At 39.9% G+C, this 26,473-nt stretch overlaps 2 long non-coding RNA genes across 2 annotated transcripts in view; one reads left to right on the top strand and one right to left on the bottom strand.

Annotated features, from left to right (window-relative positions):
- Positions 1-1,359: 1,359 nt before the first annotated feature.
- Positions 1,360-26,473, bottom strand: part of LOC139993742 (uncharacterized) — a 63,328-nt gene continuing 38,214 nt past the window's right edge. Inside the window, exons 3-5 of the long non-coding RNA XR_011801449.1 lie at positions 1,828-2,033; positions 1,755-1,797; positions 1,360-1,474 (exon numbers count right to left, since the gene is read on the bottom strand). This is a non-coding gene — a long non-coding RNA (uncharacterized lncRNA). The remainder of the gene's footprint in view (positions 1,475-1,754; positions 1,798-1,827; positions 2,034-26,473) is intronic.
- On the top strand, positions 3,850-5,374 carry LOC139993743 (uncharacterized). The gene is made up of 2 exons (XR_011801450.1): positions 3,850-4,249; positions 4,835-5,374. It is a non-coding gene; the product is annotated as an uncharacterized lncRNA (long non-coding RNA).

Consider the following 26,473-nt stretch of genomic DNA (forward strand, 5'->3'; position numbering starts at 1 on the left):
TCTGTACAAGATAGCAGTTGCTTAGTCGAGTTTATTTGCCCGCCTTTACTGTTTACCGTACTCGAGGTAGTTGCTCATTTAGAAGTTAAAATACAAAAGTTTTACGTAACCTTCCGTGTATTATCTTAAGCCTGGCGTATTAAAGAATATACATGATTTAGGAAAATTTAATTTTTGTCATTTACCCGTTATCCGCTGTCTTCTCTTACTTAGATACTTGCCATATATTTATTTCTTTTTCAAAACCGTTGCCACGAATATGATAGATTGTCTACGAAAAGCTATATCGATAATGATAGAATATCTCGTTGTTCTCGCGTAATTGTAGAATTTCATACATTCGGAGTCGCCTGCACACGAGAAAACCATCGACTATCGGGTTTATTCTATGCCACGTATGCGGCTTGGTGACAATAAAAACTGAAACAAACGTTAAGAGAAACAACGATCTCGCGTGAAAGGATGTCATGCCTGAATCTAATAATTTGTATCGTCATAAATCACGCCAACGCGTTGTAATAACGTACGATGAAATGCGAACACGCATATGTACATACGTCTTTGTTCATCCCTGTCAGCTTCTGACGATCGTTATTTGCCTTCTATTTTATTGTATCACCTTATGTCATAATACATATGTTCTTAGCTACGTTGAGTCGTAGTCCACGATTCGCGAGATCCTCGCCGTCATTTTCGTCGCAGTAGCGAGAACAGTAATCGCGGATCAGATTATTTTAAATCGTTTGAGAAATCTATAAATTTGTTTTTTATATTTGCGTTTAATTTACAATCAATTCTCGTTAGAGGATTTTAAGTAAATTTATCTGGCGTGGTACTATGACACGATTAATAAGTGTTTGTAGTATGTTTGATTCTATTTGAATCTAGTGCTTAGGTCTAAGGTGTAATATCTTTTTAGGTAGTTGAGTAATTAGAGGGTTTTCGTGGTTGTTAACTCTTGAGCTATGTCTATTGCTGAATTTGGATAATTCTTCTTTAACCGTGGGTATCTCGAGGTCGTGATGTATCGTTTCGTTGGTGACGTACCAAGCTGCATCTATCAGGGATCTTAAGGTTTTCGATTGGAATCGTTGAAGAATTTCTATGTTGGAATTACTCGCTGTTCCCCATAGTTGGATTCCATAGATCCAAACAGCTTTTTAACGTGGCTTTGTATAGTGTAATTTTACTTTGCGCGTTTAAGTTGGAACGTCGGCCGATGAGCCAGTAGAATTTTTTAAATTTTGCTTTGAGTCTTATCTAAGATATGTTGTTTCCATGCCAATCTTCTGTCCAGAATCATGCTCAGGTATCTGACCGACTCTTTATCTGCAATAGGTATATTGTTTATCGTCACCTGTGGGCAAGTTTGTTTTCGTAGCGTGAATCTATAAATTTGTATAGTCTTTCGTATGCAACCGGAACTTTGGCCCTTGTTACGGACTATAAATTATTAAGGCGCTTGTTTGTTATTCTAAACTGTCGAAGTGGTCACCACTTCTAAGAAAACTCTACACCTGGTGTTTTTAGTTTTCTCAAGCACCGAAGCCATCGACAGCGTACTATAGACGATAGACCGGGACGAAGGCAGATCACAGACAGTAGACAGGCGACGATGGCTTCGGGGCTAGCGCGCTGATCGGGACCAGTTCAAATTATATTCCTACTTGTACTTATACTTCTGTATTAAAACATATTTTCTACTTTACAATTTATCCACGCGTTCCTCTGTTCATACATCTAATAGCCTCAACATAAACTAACAACTGTTGACAGTTTTTCATCGTTGGGTTAAAACTTGTAAAGAAAAAAAAAAGTATAAAAAACGATACAAATTGATTGCATATACAAGATCTGGGGAAATGAACAACATTGTAGACACGAAATATTTCATGAACTGGGTAAAGTATAATAGATACATACACAGGTGTGCCCGAAGAGTTGCCTCAAAGTTGTCACAGAGCGGCGAGAACTCGGTCGATTCTCTACGGTGTAACCATAGTGTTGTATATGGAGCGTACATTTCCAGCGTTCTGTTGGAAAACCACGATAAATATACATATAGCGAGTAAATTTTAAAGTAAGATTTTCTTTTCCTAAGAAATGTGTAGTAATAGATTTAAATGTCCAGCGTGGTGCATGTATATGATACAGACTTGGAAATGAATTGAAATTGGTTGGACGATAAGAATTTGAAGCAGCCCGTTCCATTATAGAAAATAGCGTTATTTGCTTGGAAACCGTGCCGGTAGATAGTAATAACGATTGATTTATACTAACAAAACGGGATAACGCAATGTCCTAACTGGATTTATCGAATCAAATTTCATATAATTTCATATATTAAAAATTTCATATATTATTTGCATTCAAGTTGAATAAATTGCAAGTAAAGATATTTATCTAAATTTGAAGAGCTGCTCTATCGCAAAATTCTACCACTAGAAAAAAAAAAAAAATATATAATACTTCCTAAAGAAATGCCATGTTTGCAAACGTGTTATGTAACGGCGGTTTTCATTTGGCGCTCTCGAACACGTTACATTACAACAATGTGCATAAAAAAAAAAAAAAAAAAAAAAGGAAATAATAAAACATAGGCGTAGAGTACACAAAACTATTGTCCGAATAGTGAGAAATTTTGTCAACTGTTATATCACGCATATGGAAAATGAACTACGAAAGAGAATTGAATTCCAAAAGATTAATTATTACCGTTTAAGGATAACGTAGTCTAGTAGAATTACTATAACGACGAAGCGGTTAAGAAATAGACGAGAAATGCAAGAAGCAGTTTCTTGATGTATGATAAACGGAAACGGTTATCCCCAAAAGTCAAGACGTCTGACTTGAATGTAAGCAAGAGCGCTGCAGGGCAATAGATGTGAACTGATGTGCATAATTGCTACAGCATAATATACATCCAGCATACAGTATAGTAGTCAAGGATAACAATGATACTATTCATTTGTAAAGTAGCTATGTTTGCTTGAAAATATATGTAAATATAGATACATATATTTCTTGCTACGTACGAAATAGTATTTTTATCTAATTGCCTTTTAATCGAATTCTACGCACGTAATGTTCGATCGCAATCGACGAGGAATTTCGTAATGTCAAACGATTATTCGAGCGACAATTTGCTACGGTTTCATCGTGTAATAGTAAAAGTTAAATCAGATTGGCCAGCGAACGGAATACATTGCCCTTAGACGAACACTTAGAAACGAACGTTCTAAAACTGGGATACCAGTATCCGCGAACGTACATATTTCATTTCTGACGATACGTGAAAAAGTTTCCAACTCTGGCCGAGTGAAACATAGTAATCCCGGAAATGTAGGGAATGTAAATTAAAAAATTTCAACGACGCGGAGCTCCGACTTAAGTAGCTTAGCAAGTATTATCCGTGAAAATTTCTAGGTAAAAATTACCTCGGTGTAATTTTGTTTGTTGTCCGTTATTTCAACTAACAAGATAGAGGAATGACGAGGAGTAACAACACCGTTGTGTTACACCAACTTTCCTTAGTTAAATGTTTTAAATGACTGTTTTTATCGCTTATAGCGTTGCAAACAGGTTCTCCCATTTAAGTTGACGGATCTTATCAACTTTCGTAACTTTCGTTGACTTTACTTTGATCAGTTCGTTTAAGAATTTCCACGTAATCCTACAGTATAAAAGTGCCTTAATAAGCAAAAGCTCTTCTATCCTTAAGTACATTCATCGCAAGTACAGTGTATCGCTATTTCGATTCTTTGCTTTAATTATTCTTGGTCTAATGCGAACGAACGATTCATTTTACGCAGTTACCTGTATGATGACTCGTTGTTTGTCTCTTGTTACTGTTCGAAGATAGACTTGGTATTCGTGCTGTGTCGTAAAGGAACCATAACGCGTGCAATAAAATTTGGATACAGGCAAGATAGAACCGAGAAAATGTCAGCTTTCGATTTTCGCTTTGTGAAATTTAAAATCTACAAGATTCCGAAAGCTCTGAAAGATTACGCTTAGCGGTTACGCGATCGTTCCTGACACTTTACAATCGTTTTAAAATGTTACAGTCGTGTTAAGTACGACGACATTATTGAAGATAAACAGTTCGATTCGTCCGTAAGAGGAAAACGTTTGTTCGTCTTCACGCACACAGAAAGTCCATCAAAGGTTGCTCGTAAAAGCGGACAGAGAAACGCGGGCACGCGCGAGTGCAAGCTGAACCGAGGGGCGGGGGTCGTTTCACAGGCGAGTAAGTGTTTTCTTCAATCGTATAATTCCACGGAAACAGCGCGCACCGGTGGCTCGTTTCGCGTTGGAGCATCTTCCTGACACGAATGCTAACAGCGCGTAAAACCTGTGAACGTATTTCACACGAAGATATACTCGCGCGTTTCTACGCTTTCTTATTGGCGATCGAGCGCATCGGGTCTCTCCTTCCTCTTTGAACTCTACGACCGAGTTAACGGTAATAGCTATGATCCTCGATAACTCGATACCTCAAAACGAAGTCGCTTCTCAAACATTGCGAGTAAATGCCATTCACGGCTGATCGTTGCTTAATGTTCGTTCGTATTCGCTTAATCGTTTCTTAATCGCTATACAACGACTAATCGACGTGTTAGATATTTTACAAAAAATACGAAAAACGAATTTAAACGCAGAGTCCTTATTATCAGAGTTAATGACCGAGTTTCTGACACTCAGCTACAAGAGTACGTGTGCGTTCAACGATTAAAGCAACGTTAGTCATTTACTTTTGCGTTTCTATATTACTTGGATGATATACGTGTTTGATATATTTCATCTTCGGTCCATTAATATTCCCCTCTTTAAGAAACCGTGGCGGTAAGCAGGAAGAAGGAAGGAAATAGAAGGACGGGAGGGTAAAGAACAGCTAGACGATTTCATGGGAAGACAAGTGGGGTCCGCTTGATGCACGTTCCAAGTTCCTCTGGACAAGCGGACTCTCGTTATAGGAACCGGTAACACATTGGACCTTCGTCTTCGGGGGCTAAGTGAAATTCTTGAGAAGTTTAATTTAATTATACCGGGGGCAACCGAAGCGATTAATCGTGACGTACCGAATAACCGAGCTCTTCGTCTTGTACCCGGCGCTATTGGCTTCGCCTTGTCCGTCTTATATCGATTCTTCGGGCGCGAAAACTTTGGTCATACACTAAAGAGGACACTTTGGAACGCCGGGACCACGGCACGTCGTACCACGCCACGCTGTACTGTACCACATCGTGCCGTACCGCACAGAGCGCCGGCGCGGCGTCGAAATTATAATGAGATTAAACCAGAAATGTTGCCTGCCAACACCTTCAACCTGTACCTTTGCGATTAAATCAAGTCGCCTAGTTTCGCAATTGCATCACAATTAGGTTCTATATTTGTTGCGTTGCTTCCGATTTCTCTCACAATACTCTCAATCAGTATTTTATGCTGTTTTTACATTGATTTTCCAAGCGGTACCTTCATGCAGGCTGCCGCATATATATGTAAGTATTTGTAAATGAGCGTAAATTTATTTAGTTTCCAGTTTTACATTCAGAAGTTTATCTTACGTAAGAAATATGTTTATAAGTTCTCTGAGTAGAGCCGAATAAATCAAGTAAAAGTGCGGTAAAACCGAATGGATTTTGTGAAAACAATATTCTTCTATCTTCCCGATTAGCAACAAGGTGGTAATAGCGATGTGTGAAAGATTACGAAAAGTTTATTCGGCAATTATTTACATACTCGTGTGCCATTTAACAAATTTAAACGACCGAATTCTTGCTACAATGTTACGTATTAAACAAATTCGAGACCCATGGAGTAGCATACGTCGTGTCATCGGTATTTTTAGTCAATTTTGTCTGCGTCTGTTCTCACAAGTAGATAACGTTTATACCTGTTACATATGTTGTAATAAATTTCACATGTCGTAGTAATATCGTATATATGTTACTATATATGTATGTACATGTTATCGTTAATTTTCTCATTCTTCAACTAGATATCATTACCATTCGCGTGTCTATCTTTTGAAATTTTTTACTTTTGCGATGTAATAATTTACATTTAATTATTTCTCGTCACGTCGTGTTCGACGAGAAACTTTCGTAGAGGGAATTGTTACTCCGTGATACATGTAACCAGATGTTTGCCGTGGAATGTTATTAGCGAAATTACAGGAATTAAACCGGCAAACAGTCGCATTTAATGACCCAAGGCATACATACGTATATCGACTGGCGACAGATTTCTCGATTTAACTCCATTATCTTGCCGCCGTGCCGGCAAGGCGATCTTGTTCGTCGCGAGTTAATTAACGAACTGTCAGCCGCGCATTGCGACATTTAATCTTGCGGCACGTCTTTCTCAAATAGACGCACGTGTATCGCGTTTAATCGCACACATCTGCGATCGAACGACGGAAATGATCATCGGAACGATCGTTCATTTTGATCTGTAAACGTGCAATTCCATTAATCGGAACAACACGATATTTATTCGGAATATGTAAGACCAAAAAGCTCTAACGCGTAAAAGCGTAACGAAACAAAGCCCGGCAACGATAAACTAACATTTTTCTCGCGTTGATTAAAAATCTTCATACCGATCGATCGTATCTCGTAGGTCTATCGCGTTTCGATAGGAAAAACGAGCGTTTGAGCACTTTTCGATTTCGCAAAATTCTACGTGTCATTTTAATCGCTCCTACTCTCACGCGTTGATTGCGCGGAAGCGCAACAAGCGAAGAACGGCGGATCGTGGTTCGTAAAAATTTGATATAGCAAAAAGACGCGCGTCTTTGTCCTATCGTACAATACGAATCATCATCTTTGAAATAAAAAGCGAGCAACGTTTGATCATTCGTGTAGAATCGTATTACCTTCGGTTAAGTTCCGATTGTAGACGGCTATAAATAAAAAAATGTACGTTTCACTCTCCTTTCCCTATTCATTCGCAACTGGCGGATCCTCCGGGCCTTCTGGGTACAAAACAAAGTCTATGCTCGTAAAATATTATGTAGGATAAGGAGGTCTTGGCTCTGGGCCACAATCGATGGCGATGCAGGAGTCTGGAAAGTTTATCCGGCCAAAGAGCTTAACGTGGCCACTATCGTCCAAAGCTTCCGCTTTATAAATAAACTTCATCATGACCACTACTTCGTATGTATAGCTTAAGATTTAAATATCGATGCGTACTGTCCGTTTCTTATGCAAGTCCACTGTCTCTTGTTCGCGCTGTATCACGTACATTCGCTTATCCGATGAAACGAACTTTTATTTTTCTATATTTATTTCGAGGCCGATTCTTTCTTTAATTTACCGTTTGTTCGTCTATCGAATGAAACCTGGTTTCGGAAAGCTTATCGTCTGTCTGCCTTGCACCGACTATTTCCAAATCATCGAGCGACTCAACAAAACGAGATAAAGTAGGCGTCGGATCCCGCGTCATTTTTAAACGACGAAATCTTATCGTGCAATTTTTCTGAATACACCTACATGTCTACATTGTTGAAAGATATCATAATATTTCAGCGACATCAATGTCAACAGAGGGATCAACAAACCGTGGAATCAAATCTGACGAAACACGGAAGACCGAAATGAAAGCCACGCAGAAAGCGCACATCAAAGGATCCGTATAATTATTTTGCATTCCCTCGCGAACAGCTCGTGAACAATAATAAAACTGAGCGGAAACGTGCAACGAAATCGTTCTCCACTCTGATGACGAACGAACCATGTCCAAGCTTGTATTGTCTCTAGCTCTGCGTCGATGCCAGATTATAGCTGGTGCAGAAGAACTCTGTCATGTTCAGCGAGGAGAAGCGCACACGCTGTCGTATGTCACCGTGACTCGAGCCAGTGTAAATTCAATTTTGGTCAGCCCGGAAAGCACAAAAGCCACGTTGTTTTTGCGAACACGTCAGCTCGCCGCGTCAACATAGTGGCTACGTGCGTTTTATTACGCGGCTGAATTGCGAGTGTCCTAGATGTTTATTATTTTAATGTTTTATGCAGAAAAAGAGAAAATGTGACGAAGAACGACGGCGGCTATTTTACAGACGCTTTCTCGGCTTTCGATAATTCAATCGAATTGTATATTTCAAGAAAACGTTGAAATGGCAGATCGTACCGATGTTCCGTGGTTTAACCGACTACGCGAGCCTAAGTTCTTACTCAATTTTACGCTTCGTTCGCAACTCAGAAGACTAAACCTCGGACGAGAATTAACATCCACTTTATAAATAAACTTCGTCATAACCACTGCTTCGTATGTGTAGCTCAAGATTTAAATATCGGTGCGTACTGTCCGTTTCTTATGCAAGTCCACTGTCTCTTGTTCGCACTGTATCACGTACATTCGCTTATCCGATGCAACGAACTTTTATTTTTCTATATTTATTTCGAGGCCGATTCTTTCTTTAATTTGCCGTTTGTTGGTCTGTCAAATGTGTTAAGGTTAATGTGTTAAAGTTTGGAATACAATATGAGCTGGTCCAAATCCGCACGCTAGCAGCGTTACCCTGTGACTGAAAAACCCTGAAGCCAACGTTGCACGTGTACCGTTTATGGTTTGCCTTCGACGCAGTCTTTTGTCTATGCGCTGTCGATGGCTTCGGTGTTCGAGAGAATTAAAGACCAGATGTAGAGTTTTCTTAGAAGTGGCGACCACTGCCTTTACCACAATATCTTCTCGCATGATTACAGTCTTTATTAAAATTCCTTTAAATATAATAAAATTTGGAAATCTAACAAATTCAATCGAATCTTATAAATTCAACATTTCCATATGACACCGATTTTGCTAAAACAAAAGCAGCATCGTTTAAAGTTAGCAGCATGTAATTTTAGCAAAGTTTCAGTGACAAGAATCTGATTCTACATTGGATTATTTAATAGTGTGCTAGTTCTCCGCGGAATTACAAAGTTAAGTTTTGATATCGTTATAGCTCATCGGATTTTCCATTTTCCAGAACCTACGTCAATACTCGTTACCGTCAACGCTATGTATTTCGCGACATTCATGATATTTTCATTTCGGAACAAGATCGAATTATTAAATTTAGCGGGGTTAATTATATTTGATTGAAAGTCACTGATTAGAAAGTAGAAACAGGCGGACGATGTGAATTAGCTTTGGCACCGATCGTGTACTTGCAGTTTAATCGAGTCGACTGGCAAGTTTCTCGGTTGGGAACTTGGCCACGCTCATGAGAATTCGAACGTGGCACGACTGCACGAGTCGTCCATGAATCGCGATCCACGGCATTTCACAATTTACCTAATGGCACGTCCTCGGAATTCTGATAGCCATTATCATCCCGCGAGGTGGCCCTGCTATTCACCTCATGCGCGTGTCGAATGTTCGATATATCTGCGCGATAATTATCAACTACGTTTAACGTCTTATACTATACTTTATTTCGTCCGTCTATTGTCTCGAAAGAATTCAAAAGTTTGATTGGACCGTTGTTACGGACTCGCAGTTACAAGTTTTCTACATGGAAAAGAAACTACTATAACCGATGGGAATACAAAGCGATACGAATATTTCAGAGAGACAGTGGGACCGGAACCGAAACCGAAATCGATATTTTCGCTCACTCCGATTCTTCATAGTTGTTAGAGAAAATAACCGCTGTTCTTTGTGATTGTTTCAGAAAATTGATATTAGAACAATACGATCCGATATTGATATTACAACAGTTTGCAATTCCTGCGATCCAAAATGCACGTGTTGCGATCTAATTGAAGTTTAACCAGTCGGCTGTTGCGACCTCTTTGAGAAACGCGTACCTAAAATGTGTTACAAAGGAGAGAACAACTACTTTGTTCAGACTATATACAGTTTCTTTAAAAATAACTATCATTTATATTTTTCTATTCCTTCGTTTTATTTCATCTTGGCCTTCAAACATTCGAAACGTCTTAAAATTTACGACCATATTTTAGTCTTCGCCAAAATTGCAATTTAAACAGCAAATTCTAACTACTTTCTACGCACGACGAGTATGCTCGTCAAAAACAGCTAACTGGTTAGAAGAATATCGTTGAAGCATCGTAAAAGGTACAAAAGCGCACGCAGATCGCTCCATTCCAAACCGATCGCTTCTCTTCTCGACATTTGAAATTTCATTGTCATTTCGCGTTATCATACTCTCGTTAATCTTAACGATCGAAATTCGTTCTCGTTATGTAAAATAACGAAGAAATCGCGCGAGAGTTAACGATATAAAATTTGCTACCTTCGACAGAATGGGATCGCGTTCTAATCGCTATTCCCTTTTATGTTTGACTATTGACTAAGAATCTGGAGTATCCTGACGGCGTGGCGCGGCGGCGCGAAGGGAAAGCGTATAGGGGCGCGGTAATAAATCGGCGGTTCCCAAGTACCCCGGGGGAATGAGCTGACGAAAATATAGCGGCGGCCCGCAAACTAGGAATTGTTAGTTACTGCGGCTCGCCGTAAAATATATGAGTCGGACGTCCATGAAGCGGATACCCGCAAGCCCTATCCTAGAATGGTGTAGCGGTAGGCTGGATCGAAAATTCACCATTCTAAATTTGCTTCCGTCTAAAGCAGGTTTGTTTCATTCGGTATATGCCGCTTGATCGACACGTTCGAAACGATCGGATAAATTCGAATGCCGTTTGTTTAGGTATATAGCGTTCTCGTTCTAGCGTTGAATTTCTATGCAATCGCGTTCTAAATTCTATCCTGCAACGTGAATTTATCTATTCAACTAGGATTGCTTTGGAGGAACCGAGGGACGAATAATTAATTACCCGTCTGACTTGTTACGACGCGATGTCATTCTCGTTATCGAAGCAGGTCGATTAATTCGCATTTCCGTTCTTGTAAATTTTAACGACAGGAACGAACAGAACGATATATGTATATTTTGAGGGTGGCCGAGTGACATGTAGAAGCGGGCACAAGGTGATTCCTCGTGGAAGGATAAGAACAAAATATGGAGTACAATTGTTTCATTTGAGGCTTAGTTTATGAGAAAATCGAGTTTGCAAATTTGTCAAGTATACTTGAACGTGAGCAATTTCGGAGTGGGCAGTAGCAAATAATCGATAGGAGGTTGTTTTACGTGGAAAGATAAGTGGAAAATGTAGAGTACAATTTTTTCGCTCGGCGCTTCATTTTCATGAAAATAAAGTTCGGAAACGTTCGTTTTAACGGGCCGTTACGCGAAATTATTCTTTTTTCAAACATATCTCTCGAACCCGACGATATCGAAAATAAAATTGCACGATTTGCACTGAATTTCCCCGTAATAAATTTCCAGACGTTTGATAATAATTCCAAAAAAGAAGAAAAATTAAAATAAATTCGTTGGCGATTTATGGGCCATCCTGTATCTTCGAACGATATTATCGAAATAAGATATACTCGTTTCTGTTGGATTCGTTAAATTTTTGTTCTCGAAACTCGACTTAATCCCGTCGGTTATGACCAGATATTCATTCCCGTGCAAGTAGCATGCATCCCATTGTATCCGTTAAACTCGCTCCATCGTTAACCCTATACAATATTCATGCAGAAGATCTCGCCTAAAGTTATTTCGCCGCCTATTCCGCTGTCGAGCTGTCTCGTTCGCGATAATCTACTAAATATCCCTGTCAGCAGTGCATATTATTATCGGCAAAACACAACGAACAGGCCGTCAACGAGGCTAGGACGTTGTTGTTCGAAGCCACAACCTACACACGCACACACGGCCAACAGCGTAGCATCGTTTAATAATTAACAATGCTCGGAATATGTAATGGCCGGTTTTCGGCATCGCCTGAAACGCAATCAAAAAGTTTTCGCCGCGGTGCACGGTCCTACTTCCGGCTAATATCCGTACAACCAATGAAGCAGAGATGGTTCCGCGGCCTGACAATTTCCAATCAGCGCACGGAAATGACACGCTCCTATAATATTTCGCGGCAAAGCGACGCGACGTCGCGCGTCTTCTACACCGCGCCGACTCGACACGACGCTCGGCGTTCGTTCGACGTTTTTGGCCATCTCAGACGGATATGAGATACCTGGAAAATGTCAGCCACACGGTGAATTATTCCGTTACTTCGTATGCCGGGTCGATCGACCACTTCGGCACCTTATGCGCATACTTTTTATTCTCGCGTTAACTGTTAATCTCGTGAACGTGCTTCGTTCTAGGATTACAAGATACTACGTTACCTGGAAGCAAAGGATTTCCAAAGAATCTGCAAATATATCGTTAGACTGCGTAACAAAAATTTCAATCATATTGCTTAGAGATTTAAGTTTTATGTCCTTAGGTAACTGCACAGAACAGGAATATATTGGGTTGGCAAGTAACAGCAACCACTTAGTTGCCAACCCAGAATACATAGAAAGTCATAGTTCTAAACATCCGATGAAATGAAGTTCTGCAACATTGAAGTAAATATCGCAGTTAGTATACGTGCACTGTACGATCTTGCGGCGTCGATGGGTATTAATGAACAATGGTAACGAAGACGTAATACAACTGTAGACGTACAAATGTAGATGTATGGTTGGCCGAGAACGTCTGCTATTCCAGCCATTATTCAATCGCGGGAACCAGATAGCACTGTGATCGAACACGTACAACGTTTTTCCCTGTCCCAAAGCCTATCTAAACTCGCTAGAACGTATTCAAGATCCGTCCAAGGTGTTCTGGAATCAATATCCTGAATATTGGCGTTGATGGATTTATAGTTTCGAATGACATGGATTTTACAAGGAGAATTATAGAACAGAATTGCGAACTGACATGAGAAATGTTTTAGGGGCTTAGGGGATGAAGAAAGCTCGAAGATTTCATCCGACCGAGCGTTCTTTCATTTCCGACGCAAGGAATATTTTTCTTGAATTTAAGTTGTTTCTCTTTTCTATTTCTACCATCGTCCAATTTTCCTCGTTAAAAACACTGCAATTACTCGATCGAATCTACTTTGCAACTAGTCGACACATTTTACATTTTACGGTACATTTTACCAACTCCGCTTGTCTGCTGCCTCTTTCGAGTCTCCGATGCAAAAGAATACGAAGGATGTCAAAGGAGCCTTTGCTGTATCTACCATAGTTTTTCAAGCAAAAATTTCTAATCTCACCTCGTATGGCGTAGAAACAACGACAATAGAATATTTATTGCAAGTTTGCAACATAATCCCTTTGACTGTGCTCGTAGCTAGGAGGTACACGCTTTCTTCCGAATTAATATCCAAGGCAAAGTTGAAATAATATTAACCGGTTTGGAGTTGCGATTTTCGAGACATTTTCTAAATCGATTTAAATAATGCGACGTTTCGAACTTTAGCTTGTTAGAAATACATAGTCGTGCAGTATCGACCGTTTTGAATCGTTTTGTTAAATCTTGAGCTAGAGTCGGTAAAGACCGCAATTTGAGGAACGAGTTTGTAGTACAAATGGAACTTAATAAAAGGAGAGAAATTAATTTTGTGAAATTCAGCGATAAAAATTGATAATTCGCAGGAGTAAAAATGTCGTAATTTGTAGGAAACAAAAGATCGTCGTCCAGTACCGAGCAATTATTTAATTAATAGATTTATAACGTTAAAGAAAAGACATTTAGGTATTAGAATACATAGTTTTGTTCGAATTTGATTTTTACGTGTACCACAAGTAAAGTAATTAATATTTTCTTGGTAGGTGCATTCGACGTGTGCCCAACCTTCACATTCGTCGTGTTTAGAGCATTGAAAGCCTTAGCGGCCCTGTTTCTGGGTCATTTTATTTTCGAGCAGTAGCTTCAAAGCCGCATTCACGTTCTTCTCTGCCCATTTTCCTTCCGCTTTGGAATTTCAGACATTTTTCCGCGGCAAAACGTGGAAGGAAGATTAAACGAACGTCTTCTAATTTAATTTCAGTTTCCAACAGATCGAACTTATAGATAAAAAAAATTTCATCTGTGTCGATCCTCGCTGAAACGTCTGTACGTCTGAAACGTTTCAGATCATAATGTACGTAACGCATAAAGAATACTGAAAAATGTTAATTACGCTTAGCAGACTAGATACAGTATACGTAATAGAGAAAGATCATTTGCTTATCCGAGGAACAGAGAATCGGCTATCAAAAAAAAAAAAAAAATAAGTTTTAATACTCGGAATATCAACGTATACGTGTAACGTGTTAGAACAGCGAGAAGAATGGAACATTATCTGCCCCATGTATTTCCCGAATTATTTTATGACTTCGATCCTACAAATATCGTAAAATACGCACAAGTTGATAGTTTAGAAATAAAACATAAAAGAAATATAGGATTGTATCTCGTACAATGGACAGCGTGTTCGAGTAGACGAAAGTACAACTGCAATGCAAACGATGCGAAGCGTGAATTTCCATTAATACAGCGTCATATCCGTCACGTAGGCGCGAGAAAATTGTATTTAACGGTACCTAACGCGATGTATATTACAAAAGTCGTTCATTTCGACGGAATTATACGTTAACGAAGTAAATTATACGAACAATACGATCGATTCCGCAATTTATTACACCGGCTGTCGCTCCGCCGATAATTAAGGTAATTTCATCTAGTTAACGTTAATTATAAGGGATTCATATTTAATATTTTCTCATCACCTGGAACAAGTGAAACGTTCCGTTGAACGTTCCGTGATAATCGTTATTGCCTTAATTGGATGCATTCCATCATTCAACATTTTCCAGATGCCTCCCTGTAATTTCGCAATTGGATAATGAATCGAGTCTCCGTTCCATTTATGTGGCTGTAGAATGCCAAAAACGTTTTTAGTCTTGCCGTGAAAATGCCGTAATAGACGTTTGCCATCGCGTGTTACGCGAAACTGTTTTTACGCGGGTCATTCGGTTGCGAATGTTTAGCTCCGCTCTTCAAACTTTCGCATACTTGGCCGATACGTCTTCGTTTTTATGAAACAGCTTCCTCGGTTCCCAATGATACGAGCAGAGTTTCCTTTTCGAACGTCCATCAAGGGCAGAGACGACGAAACGGAACCGCAAATCGATTCGTAGCCTCGCGATCGCTCGATCGCTCGTTCGGATCTCGCGTCTTATTGCATTCTCGCCTCGATTAACTTTACGCGTTGGCAAATTTATTTTACAATCGTGTGAGATCCTTTCGTTCTATACCATTGCCATTTGCTACTGTTCATTTGGTGCGAGGAAAGAGGTCGGTTCGCTTGCTCGCCGAAAGGAGAAACGTTAAGGCACGAGCGATTACTGTCGGCAGAACCGTACGGCGAAAAGCCAAGGAGGCGGAGGTAGCGAATAATTAAACACGGTAATGTCTGAACATTAGAGCAGATGATGACGTCATCAAACCCGGAGCCACCCTCGAGAACAGCCTCTATCGAGAAAGCCTCGTGAAATTTGCCGTCCGTGCAACCCTCGACCAGGTTAAGGAACGGGTTTCAGCGGTATTACCGTCATTACTCTTACCCTTGCTGCCACCTTTTCACCATGACTTAATATTTTTCCAGTTGAAAACATATGAAAATAAAGGTAAAGTCGCTGGGATACTACTTTGTTCGCCGAGTAGAAATTTTCAACCGTGGCAACGGTACAACGAATAACTCGACGATATTACGCGATAAATGGTATAAAAGGTAATTAAACCGGATAGTCAAACTTCGATATCGTATTTCAGCTTCTCTTAAAGATGTAGGTTTCTTAGATTTCTTAAACCTAAAAGCAAGTCGTTTTCGAGATTTTAAACACTTTTACATTCGCTTTGACATTTCCAAAGAACGATCGTTACTCGTATTTTGTTGATAGGAGTTTCAAGAACAGTTTGCTTGGGATATATCGAAGTAATTACTTGAAGAAAAGCTCTACATCTTTATTTATGTACATCCGTGACCCGGAGACCGCTATTACGTAGAATAGAATTTAGCGAAACAAAAATATTCTAAATAAGGGGAGGTCCATATTATTGTGCCCTTGAATATAAATTATGTTTTGGGTTGCAAGGTCGAGGAAAAAAGGAACTGATAAATAGATTTCTATTTATGTTCCTTGTAGCCTTTAGTCAGAGCTATAAAGCTAACTTTCTTGGTAATGTCCTTTTGCTAGAAATATATGAACGTGTTCCCTATCGGTTTTATCGTATTGTAACGCTATGAGAGTAAGGATCTGGATCAGCATAAACTTATACATTTATTTATTTAAATATATTTTTCTATTACAAATCCATCCACTCGTCCTTCTATCGGTCAACCTCAACAGGATATACGTACATCACGGTAAATCGTACACGTAATAAGATAGCGTCAGCATGACTTATTTCAATATCGAGTAGGCAAACATCCTTTATTTATTATCTGTGGGTGAAAGCTGCAAATAAGCTCGGCGTCTTTATCGGCGAGCTCTCCTCCAAGATGATGTCCTGCGGGTTCCGACAGTCCATCGTCACAGTATATACACTGTACGTACATAGATATATCGACGCAACAGGAGAGTATCCTTGAGTAAGTTTCCAGCATTTTTCTGATACTTGGTTAGTGTGTCAGACAAAAATCCAGGGTTGATATACGATACTCTTGTGCGTCCGACCTTGCGGGTACTTTGAAACCTCCTGTCAACCACATGTTAAAATTCTTTAACGGACACCTCAACTTTTTATTACATGTTCTTGCAGCTGATATTTATATACCTTATTACATATCTTTGAATTTCAAAATTCGACGTACTGCGACATCAGCGTTATTCAATGTACACCACAGGGACGCGTAAAGGTGTTTCTCACAATGCTATTAGCCGCGTTACATCGTCGAATCACAAGGTCGCAGTTTTCTAATATCCCAGAACAAGGAATAAAGTAATAAACGAAGGTATCCGTTAACAAATTTTAACGTGTTCTGCACAGGAGCTTGCAAGGCCAGTTACACAACGCCACCTTATATCCCCTTCGATATCGTGCAATGTTTGTACAAAAGATATTCTTGTATCGTTCGTGTCTGTCCAGACATTTGTGCAGTTCGAGATAAACCGGACACACTGTACACGTAGAAACAACAAACACTCGTACATCTCGATATTCCGTCGGAAAATTTACGATTTACTTTGGAAACAGACACCTTCGACGTGCCCGGAAGTCTATAGGTATACCACTCTGCTCTAATTATCGTCCAGTGCGAATGTTTAGCATCTTTTGTTCGAAGCAGGCAAAAGAAGCAAAGTACTTTTCATTTTCGGAAGAGGTCTTAAATCACGACCGCGCCAGAACGTAACGTAGGGCGGAAATTCGTGCTCGACCGTAATTTGCACGGATCGCGGACCAAGCTGCTGGGACACGAAAACGCTCGGCTGCGCCGCCACCCCTGTGAAAAGAGCATGGAGAGGGATAAAATGTCACGCGGGGTGAAGCGCATTACCATACGCTACGAACCTGGAACGTATATAAGACTGGCTGTTCGGACGGAGAGCCCAAATTAATTATTCTCTAACAGCTTCGAATGAGACTCGCTCGTCCTCTCTCTCCGTCTCTCTCGTTGCTTTCCTTCTGTCGTCTTTCGTTGCAAGCTCATTGTGTTTTCTACGATCGCGGGACTCCCGGTGCAGTGACTCGCTTTTCAGCACCAGAACGAGAGCGAGAGAGAGAGAAAGAGGAAGAGGGAGGAGGGAGAGTGTGTGTAACAACGGCATTCACCGCTGGAAATGAAATTTTTCTAATCACGTTCAACTTCAAAATCAAGATAGGTTTCCTTTACTTTCGTATCATCGTTCAACCAACTAAGGTAACGATCGAACACGTACTGGAAAAATTGTAATGTTATAACTTGAGGATTACGTATCGGACGAATAACGAAACTAGTAATCGTCTGGGTTCGATCCTGTGGTTCTGTTTTATGTATCTTCTCTGAAGAAATATGATGCTGTGATACACGATGATTCGACGAAATTAGTTTACAATTTGTCGTTTGTTTAGAGACTCGTATCGGGTAAAAATCATCGATGCGAAATAATAAATTCTATATTATGGAATATTCGTTTTACTTTATAGTTTGTTCGTTTTTACATGGTTTTCCTCTCTCGGCTCGTTCCTCTTTTATTACACGGCAGAGCGTAATTTCAAACGAGAGTCTACGTATTTTCACGAATCCTCATACCGCTAGGCGCGTTCGTTGATTCTCTCTTGTCGGTCTAACGATACTTTTATTCGATTTATACCCGAACACCGAAACGTCATTCGACCGCTCTCCATCATTTAAGCACTCTTGAACGAATCATTTTTGATCACGTCGAAACAATTTTAATATATCTTTCCGCCTTTCCTCGGATCGATTTTTCGCTGCGGAAAAAAGCACACTTTCCTAAAACGTAATTTTCTGGAATGTTTCGGCGCGGCGAATGAAAACCATGAGAATTTCAGGAAACAACGAGGAAAGCCGGAGTTGCATACAACTCGGCAACATTTCCGATTTCAACACAGACAAGACACATTTTCCACGGGATGCAAAAGCGACCAGCAGCATTGGCTTGCAGACAGAGTACGAAGGGTGGCGGGCTGCGGGTTTACAGGGGCGAGAAACGAGGATTGCAAGGGGTTCTGACCCAACAGTCGCGATAGTCGTAGTCGGTCGCTTTGCTAGCGATCGGCAGTAACAAACGGGTCAGTGGAGCGGCAAACGTTTATCCCCGCTATTCTGAATCGTGATCCTTTTTGCGCGGCTAACTTTGAAATATGAATGAAAGGAAGTAACGGTTTTCCGCGCGGCCTTGACGACTAAGAAAAATATTTCCTATGCCCTGGATCGACGATTGCCAAAGAAACAAATCACAGCGGCATTGCTTTATCGAGTTGTGTAAGTGAATTTTGCTCGTCGAATCGATCGGTTAATTATATTAAAAACCGTCTTTGACCATAAATATTTGCAGGTTCTTTGCGAATTTGTAACTTTATAACTAACTTACCGCTTGTATGGCGTTGAATCGCTGGAAAGTTTCGGTCAAAGAGCCACGCACGAAGGAGCGAATCGAATTTATGTTCAACCGTTAAGTCACTCATGACGTCATGTGCGTCAAATGACGTTTCTACGTTTTAGTAAATTTTACACCCCAACGTTCGTTCAACATCTCCGTATGAAATGAAAATGCATGTGGTTTATGTTGGCAACTAATCCCATAGAGGAACTTGTAAATGTTCGTCAGCGTTGTACCGCGATTTTATGGAAATCAATATACAGGACACACAGGATATACAAGGCAAATTGCGCGCAGTTTTATATTATACTGGTATCGCGAAAACTCTTCGTTTCCTTGTGTATATCGAAGGGACGAAAATAAATTACGTTCTGGTCAATATCTTCTTTTACCTTACAATGCCATTTCCAAGTTGGACGAGTGGTTGAGCGCATAGTTACCATTTACCGCGGCAAGTAAGATAGAGAAATTAGTGGAACGTGAATTTTGGGCACACGGTAAATTCTATAATCAGAGAAACTACGAGCAAAAGCTTCTCCAGGAAACCACGATAATTGATCCGAATTACAATTAGTATATTGTCTGAATGTTGTTTTGTAGTATACCGGCAAATTCAATTGGGAAATTTGCTAGTGTTGCGGGAACTCGGTGTTCGATAACATTCATCGAAACCAAAGGACGTAGAAACATATCGATAATTAATTTATGAGTTTCGCTTTGCAAATTGTGATGCCATGACGTATGTTGCTATGCGGTCTATTCGAAGAAGTCGAACAATCGTGAAACGCTAAACAAGGACCAACGTAATTCCGAGATTTTCTTTCGCTAATCGTTTGAATTTGATCGAATCGATATCGTCTATCCATTCGAATACAATTCGATAATTATTCGAATTTTGATAATTGAAATTTGCCGAAAGTATTAGCATAATCAGGATACAACGAAACCGGTCGTGTCGCTATTCAACAAGCAAAAATATGTTTCCCAGGAATTTAATATTTCAGGAGAAATTATACTTTCAGATGAGAATAGAGGATCGACGGTCGCTCGAATCAGAAATGCAAATTCATTTTCAACGATACTCCCTCAGAAAAATGTAAATTGATTTCCTGCCACTACAGGATTGGATAGTTCCAAGTATATCGATTCTCTTCTCCATCTTTATTACTTTCCACCGCTATAATACGATTAACGCTATTAGCTAGCTACTCATACTAGATTAATAAACGCGTTTCATTACGTATTCATATTTCCATTCGTTATTTCATTTCGTTATTCCTTCGTTATTTATCGTTAACACTTTGACTGCCACGTTGGTCATATGTGACAGATTACAGATTTTCCCTGTGACGTTACGGTGGTCATCGATGACCACCAATAAGGTAAAGGTTCCATTAGGGAAGAATGTTGTCTTACATCGTCAATTTATTATTATCTTGTCATTATATGCTTCGAATAATAAAAATACTCCCGTGGCGTTCTGAGCGAAACATGTGATTTTGGCGTGGCAGTCAAAGTGTTAACGTAATTCCGTGATTTTTCGAATCGTACGCCAATCGATCAGACACGGAGGATAACGAAGGGAATGTGTTCTATCTACCTGATAAACATCCTACTTTCTTCGGTCGTGTCGTGAGCAGAATTTTTCTTCGAAACTCGCGGGACATTTCTCTTTGAAGCTTCTGGGAATATCCAGTTTCTACCAAACACACATATTTGTGATAACATTTCAATAACTGAATGCAAATTATACTTTATATAACATTGCTTGTGCGTAAATATCGTGAACAGCAAATAATTAAATACGCCGGAAACCATGAACAACGATATGAAGAATATGGGTTTACATAATTACCTGTATTCGAGCGATAAAGCAAGAGACGAAGAAAGGAGAAGGATGGGAAATGCGATTGTAGCGTAAAGACTTGCTATGAAACGTGGCCAAAGTTAATCCGTGCATTTTCGAAACACCAGTCATATTCCGGATGTCGCTTTCAACTTGCGCTTCCTGTTATTAGAGAAACAAATGAATTCTGCTGATGTTCGTTTATCAAGGACAGATGCGGAACGCCCAGGAAACATTCCTCCACGATTTTGTACGATGAATATTCATTCCCCCTAAGCACACCTGTATCTGCCCGTTCTGTCTAACTCTATACTTAGAATCAATTAGAATGATACATGATTCGCGTGCGATGCTCTCATTATGAATGGCTGTTCCAGGCTTGTCGGAAGGCAACCGCAGATTATAAATTTATCGAGTTATCGCTGGCGAAGAAAAATTGCGTCTACGTGCGCACCCATCCTCGGTTTACTCTCTCGTTGCTATGCTTGTCGTGTGGGATCATTCGCTTTCGTGTTTCAACATCGTTCGAATATCCTATTATTGCCTTTTCACGTTTCAACAAATTACAATCAAAGTTCGACAAAAGTCTTACCGAGACTATCCTGTAAGTTCGCTAAACTTTTGCTACCTCTACAACTTCCTCGCCGTGCGTTATGTTTTCCATCTCCTTGTTACGTATGTATTATACTCTTATACATATACGCACACGAACAACGTATTCTATTGGGTTGGCAACTAAGTGGTTGCGGATTTTGTCATTAAGCGGTATTGACAAAAACCCAATATTACATCTCGACGTATTGCAAAGAATTGGCCATCGCTTGGAATTTTCCGATGCTTGGTTAAAAAAGATTGTATGTTTATCCACGGTGTCCTAAATTCTTGTAAAGCTAGTAATATTTTTTTGGTAAAAATCTTATAATTATTCTATATGTTATAATATACGATGCCATTCATCGATGATGTCATTTTTGGCAAAAGCCAGAAAAGAAACGTAAAGATATAATTTAACGAGAAACAGAAATTGCTATGAAGACACACGCTTTTTAAATAAATAAAATTAAAATTGACGAAACTTCTCCGCAAGTTCCACGTTAATAGTTTGTATAATTGCCATTTTTTCGAATTACAAAAATGCGATTTGACATTGTCAAAATTAAACGTTTTCTAACGTTTTCCTATCGATAGACGCCCGCGTTTTCTTCACAGAGTTTGATAATTCACCGATGGAATTATATCGCCTGCGGTTGGCACGAACTTTCCTTGCAATTGTTCCCCAAACATTTTCCATGGGATTCAAATCTGAAGAAGAAGCTGATCGCGTTAAAACCTTGATATTCCTCTATACAGCAGCCACTGTTCCCTGTATTTTCACGTGTCAACCGGAGCGTCGTCACGTGGTTAAATAAAATTATCATCTTGAATTTTTTTTTGCAAATGATATTAAAACCATTTTCACATATTCCACGTTTCGTTTCTAATTTTCCTAAAATGCTATCGTACGCAAACTTATCATCAGAATGGGACAATTATGAAATTTTACAAAAATGTATATACAGTGGCTTTATGGAAATTTCGGCCAGTGTGTAACATATTTGATCGTTGGATCGATGCAAACTAACGTTGCCGCGTTTTCGCGAAGAAGGCGAAACATTTCCAAGCTGGCAATCGCAGATCGGTCGATTCTTGACCAACAGAATGAATCACGATCACCCAGACATTGTGAAAATCGTGCAAGTGCACGCGCGTCGTACGTCATTGATGCACGTCCGATAATAAAGTCCTTTACATGTTTGTGCACAGTTACATTGCGGAACAACGTCGATGACGTTGGGATATTGCACGCTTTTTGTTAGTCCGTTGCTTGCTCACCCCGGTAATCAGTTTAATTGTAATTGGAAATCTGCCAAATGAACTGTAATCCGAGATCGAATGCGCTCGCCATAATTTAACCGAGACCACTTTGGTCGGATGATATAACGTAGATCAAGAATGACGCCGCTGACAACGCAAAACTACTCCGCAGAGAATTAACGCCGCAATTCGAGCGTGATCAGTAACTCACATGTTTCCGTATTATTCGGCTATTTTAACGCGTTCGTCAACCATTTATCTGCTTAAAGTATTTTTTAAGTGGCTCTTAGGTATCGTTAAAATGATATAATCACGCGATTTCTACGCGCGTCGTAGTACCTGTACGTTTCCTAATTTTCAACGACTTTCAACGCGCGTATCTAGTTATTGTTAACTAACGTGTTCGATCTGGTTGGCGTCCAGTTTTCTTCGTCTCAAGTCCGATTTTTTTGAAAATAAGGTGGCTCGATCGAAAAAGATTCAAAGACGCTACTCTACGTTTCCTTGGAACAATTTCTATTGCTTCCAAAATTATATACAGTTTCGCACCTACGTCGTTGCTTTTATCCATCGACGTATTAGACGATGATGAACAAAATGGAGATAACAGATAACAGTTTCTGTATTTGTTGCGACAACGCGGCAGTAGAGACGGGAGTTGATGCGCTGCGCTGTGGTGTAGGCTACGTGGTACGTGCAGTCGTCCTAGCTGCTGCGATAGTTTAACAGATTCATGGCCGCATTTGCAATGCATCGAAAAACGATGGCATTCAATTCGAGCGGCATGTTTGGTTCGGCCAGATATTGAATTCTACGCGTTCGACTGGCCGGACTACGACGGCACGATTTAACTTTTAAAACGTTTAAGCGTCGCGCTGTTTGCCCGTCGCTTCTTTCGTCACGCGACGCCAAGCGACGCCAAGCATCGCGTCGTCGCGTAACGAACGGCTTTTATTTGCCCATTGCGTTCATCCCCGTTGTTACAACTTCGCTTCTATACTTCGTACTTGTTTTCTCGGACGTAAAAATGCCAAGTCGTCCAGTGTAGTTTTCCTCTCTTCGACTTTTATTTCTATCGATTTTTCCTCGACTATTAGGTTGTCCGAAAAGTGTCTTTCTTTTACAAACATGTCTTTTACAACGAGGCATCTTTATATGAAACATGAAACCTAATCTGTCGATAATCTTGTGATCTTTATTTTGATAGAACGAACGTAATTCGATAAAATAATATAAAACGAAAAATGTGCATCCATTATTTCCTTATAAAACGAAAATATCTTTTCGGACGGCCTAATATTTCCCGTTACATTGGAAATTATATAATTACACGCTTTTAAATCGTGTTTCTCCGCGATAAATAAAATTTAATATCCCATTTGATTTTTGTTTCGATAACGACTTATCACTCGTTAATTGTCAACTGTAAATCACTCTGCAAAGCAATTAAGTGTAACGAATATCGAATAATCGGGTTTAACGATTAACCGTACGTGTTGTACGATAATTAATCGCGTTACATTTCGCTAAATCTTTCGCCGATTAAGCGTTTTTGTTTTTTAATCCAAAGGTCTTGTATTCCATCTGATATCACACTCTCGACCGAACAGGCAAGCGGAGCAACGCTATGCACGCAAACCAATAACATTCATCCTACTACGACTTTCTACATACATGCTACGCCTATATATACAGTATGCAGGCCCAAGTGTAATGAAAATACAATGGACAAGCGGTGATTCCTTATGCAAAGACGCATATAAACTGCAGCATACATTTTTTTTTAGTCTGACTCAGTACTCGATGAAATTTGGCAAGCCAATTTTGACACTGCCTTTCTTTCGAGGGCTTCATTTCCATATACGGCACGTAACTTCTTGTGTGCTTGCGACGCGTTCTTGCCTCTTTGGAAATAATACAATAAAATATGTCTGAAACGCGCGTCTTGTTCTTTCGTTTTTAAATTGGCATAAAAACGAAACTACATAACTGATCGATACAATTTTTTTACCAAATTAAAGGTGGAAGTCCAAACAGCGAGAAAACGATATAGACGAGGTGCTTTGAACACGTTGACAAAAGAAAAGAACGTACAAAGACCACCTATCGACAAAATCCGCAATAACTTAATTGTCAAGCCAATAATCGATTTTCCACCTGTATAATTAACAATAAGATACTATAATATTGCCTTTATTGATAATATCTACGGTTACCTTTTACAGGATACTGGAGTTGTTTGAGTTGCAACATTAGTTTCACTTGATAAGATGTTACAGGCAATTTTATTAATAATTCATTTCGCAGTATTTTCGTTGACTGTGGCCACGAACTAAGATAGTAGAGAGTAAAGATGTTTATTAGTAATGGATTTAGAGGCAGAAAGGTGAGAAGAGAATGTTAGGAAAAGGCAAAGCGTTCGTATAATAGATGGCGATTTGCGGTTATTGTTCGCAAGGGTTGATAGTGTTTCACAATCCTCTTAGCGGCTCACAACCGCTTTTCCCACGAAATGTCACTATTCGATACCGCCACACCACCTTACCATCGGAAATTACGAAAGCTTTAACGGAGATGAGTGCGCTTACGTTAGTACCGAGTGCTACGCACACCACAACGATCTACAGAGTGTTTCACAGGATGTAATTAAAGGTTTAACCAGAAACGATTCCGTGGAAGGATGTTACGCATACTGTACCTACGTGCAAAGTAGTTAACTTTCAGAGCAGAACATAACGTGTGGTAAATACGTACGCGTGCAAAAGCTTTTAATACAATTTCTGCGAAGGGACAAAAAAAAAAAAAAAAGAAAAAAATAACAAAGAACAGAAATAATGGTCATTAACACGTGGATAATGTAGGTACAATAGATAATAATAAACACGTGCTCCGTGTTCGACGAGTATGCTCGTTTACTTTTTGCCACAGATTTTAGGCACACGCTGTTCAAAGAGCAAATTGACAAGTCGAAAATTGACCTACGCGATTCGCTACGTAACAGTTTTCTAAATAACGTCACGATAGATAAACGTAATCTTGTAACGTTTCGTTTGAAGGTTCGTGCGAGCAGCGAGGAAACCGCAGAAAGAAGAGGAAGAGAGGAGAAAGATGAGTAGCAACGTAATGGAGACATCGGCTGAGGTGTGAAACGTCGGGTACGAAGGGTGGATGTGGCAATGAGGGGATGGTAGGGATGACTATAAACCACGGAAGACAATAGCTGCTTCGGTAATAGAATAACGCGAGACCACGGCATGTCCGATACCGATTCAATTAATGCCGTTATCCAGAGAGATCCTGCATGCGCGGCTTTTGATCGCGGGCCATCCCCCTCCCTCTATTCGTCGCTCGCCAACCTTTGCCCCCGACTCTTGGTCGCGTCGCGTCGCGTCGTTCATTGAAGCAGGCTTGGATATTCGATCGGATAGATTGCCGTTGTTGTTCAATATCCTAGGCAGCCGGCGACGATAAAGCCTGCATTCGCCGATGGATGCTCAGTGCCGTGCTGCTTCCGAGATTTAATTATTACCATGTTGTTCAGGCACGATCAGAAATTTCTCTTGCGAAATTACGAGTTTCGAATTCGTACGACGATATTACTCTCGTAGTACGATGTTTGTAACGAAAGAAACCGACACTGACGCGAGTACGTCGTTTATAGCGTAGCAGAACCAAGACAAATATTTTGCCGCGGTACTAGCTTCAATCTCAGTGACGATAACCAACGATCGATCGATCGTGTCGATAAATCGTTCTTGTTATTTCAATATTTAACTGTAACATTTTATAGCCTGTGTCTCGTTGCTCTTACGCTGTTTAAATTTATCGCAACTA

Source organism: Bombus fervidus, chromosome 13 (assembly GCF_041682495.2).
Source record: "Bombus fervidus isolate BK054 chromosome 13, iyBomFerv1, whole genome shotgun sequence".
NCBI classification, from domain to species: Eukaryota; Metazoa; Arthropoda; class Insecta; order Hymenoptera; family Apidae; genus Bombus; species Bombus fervidus.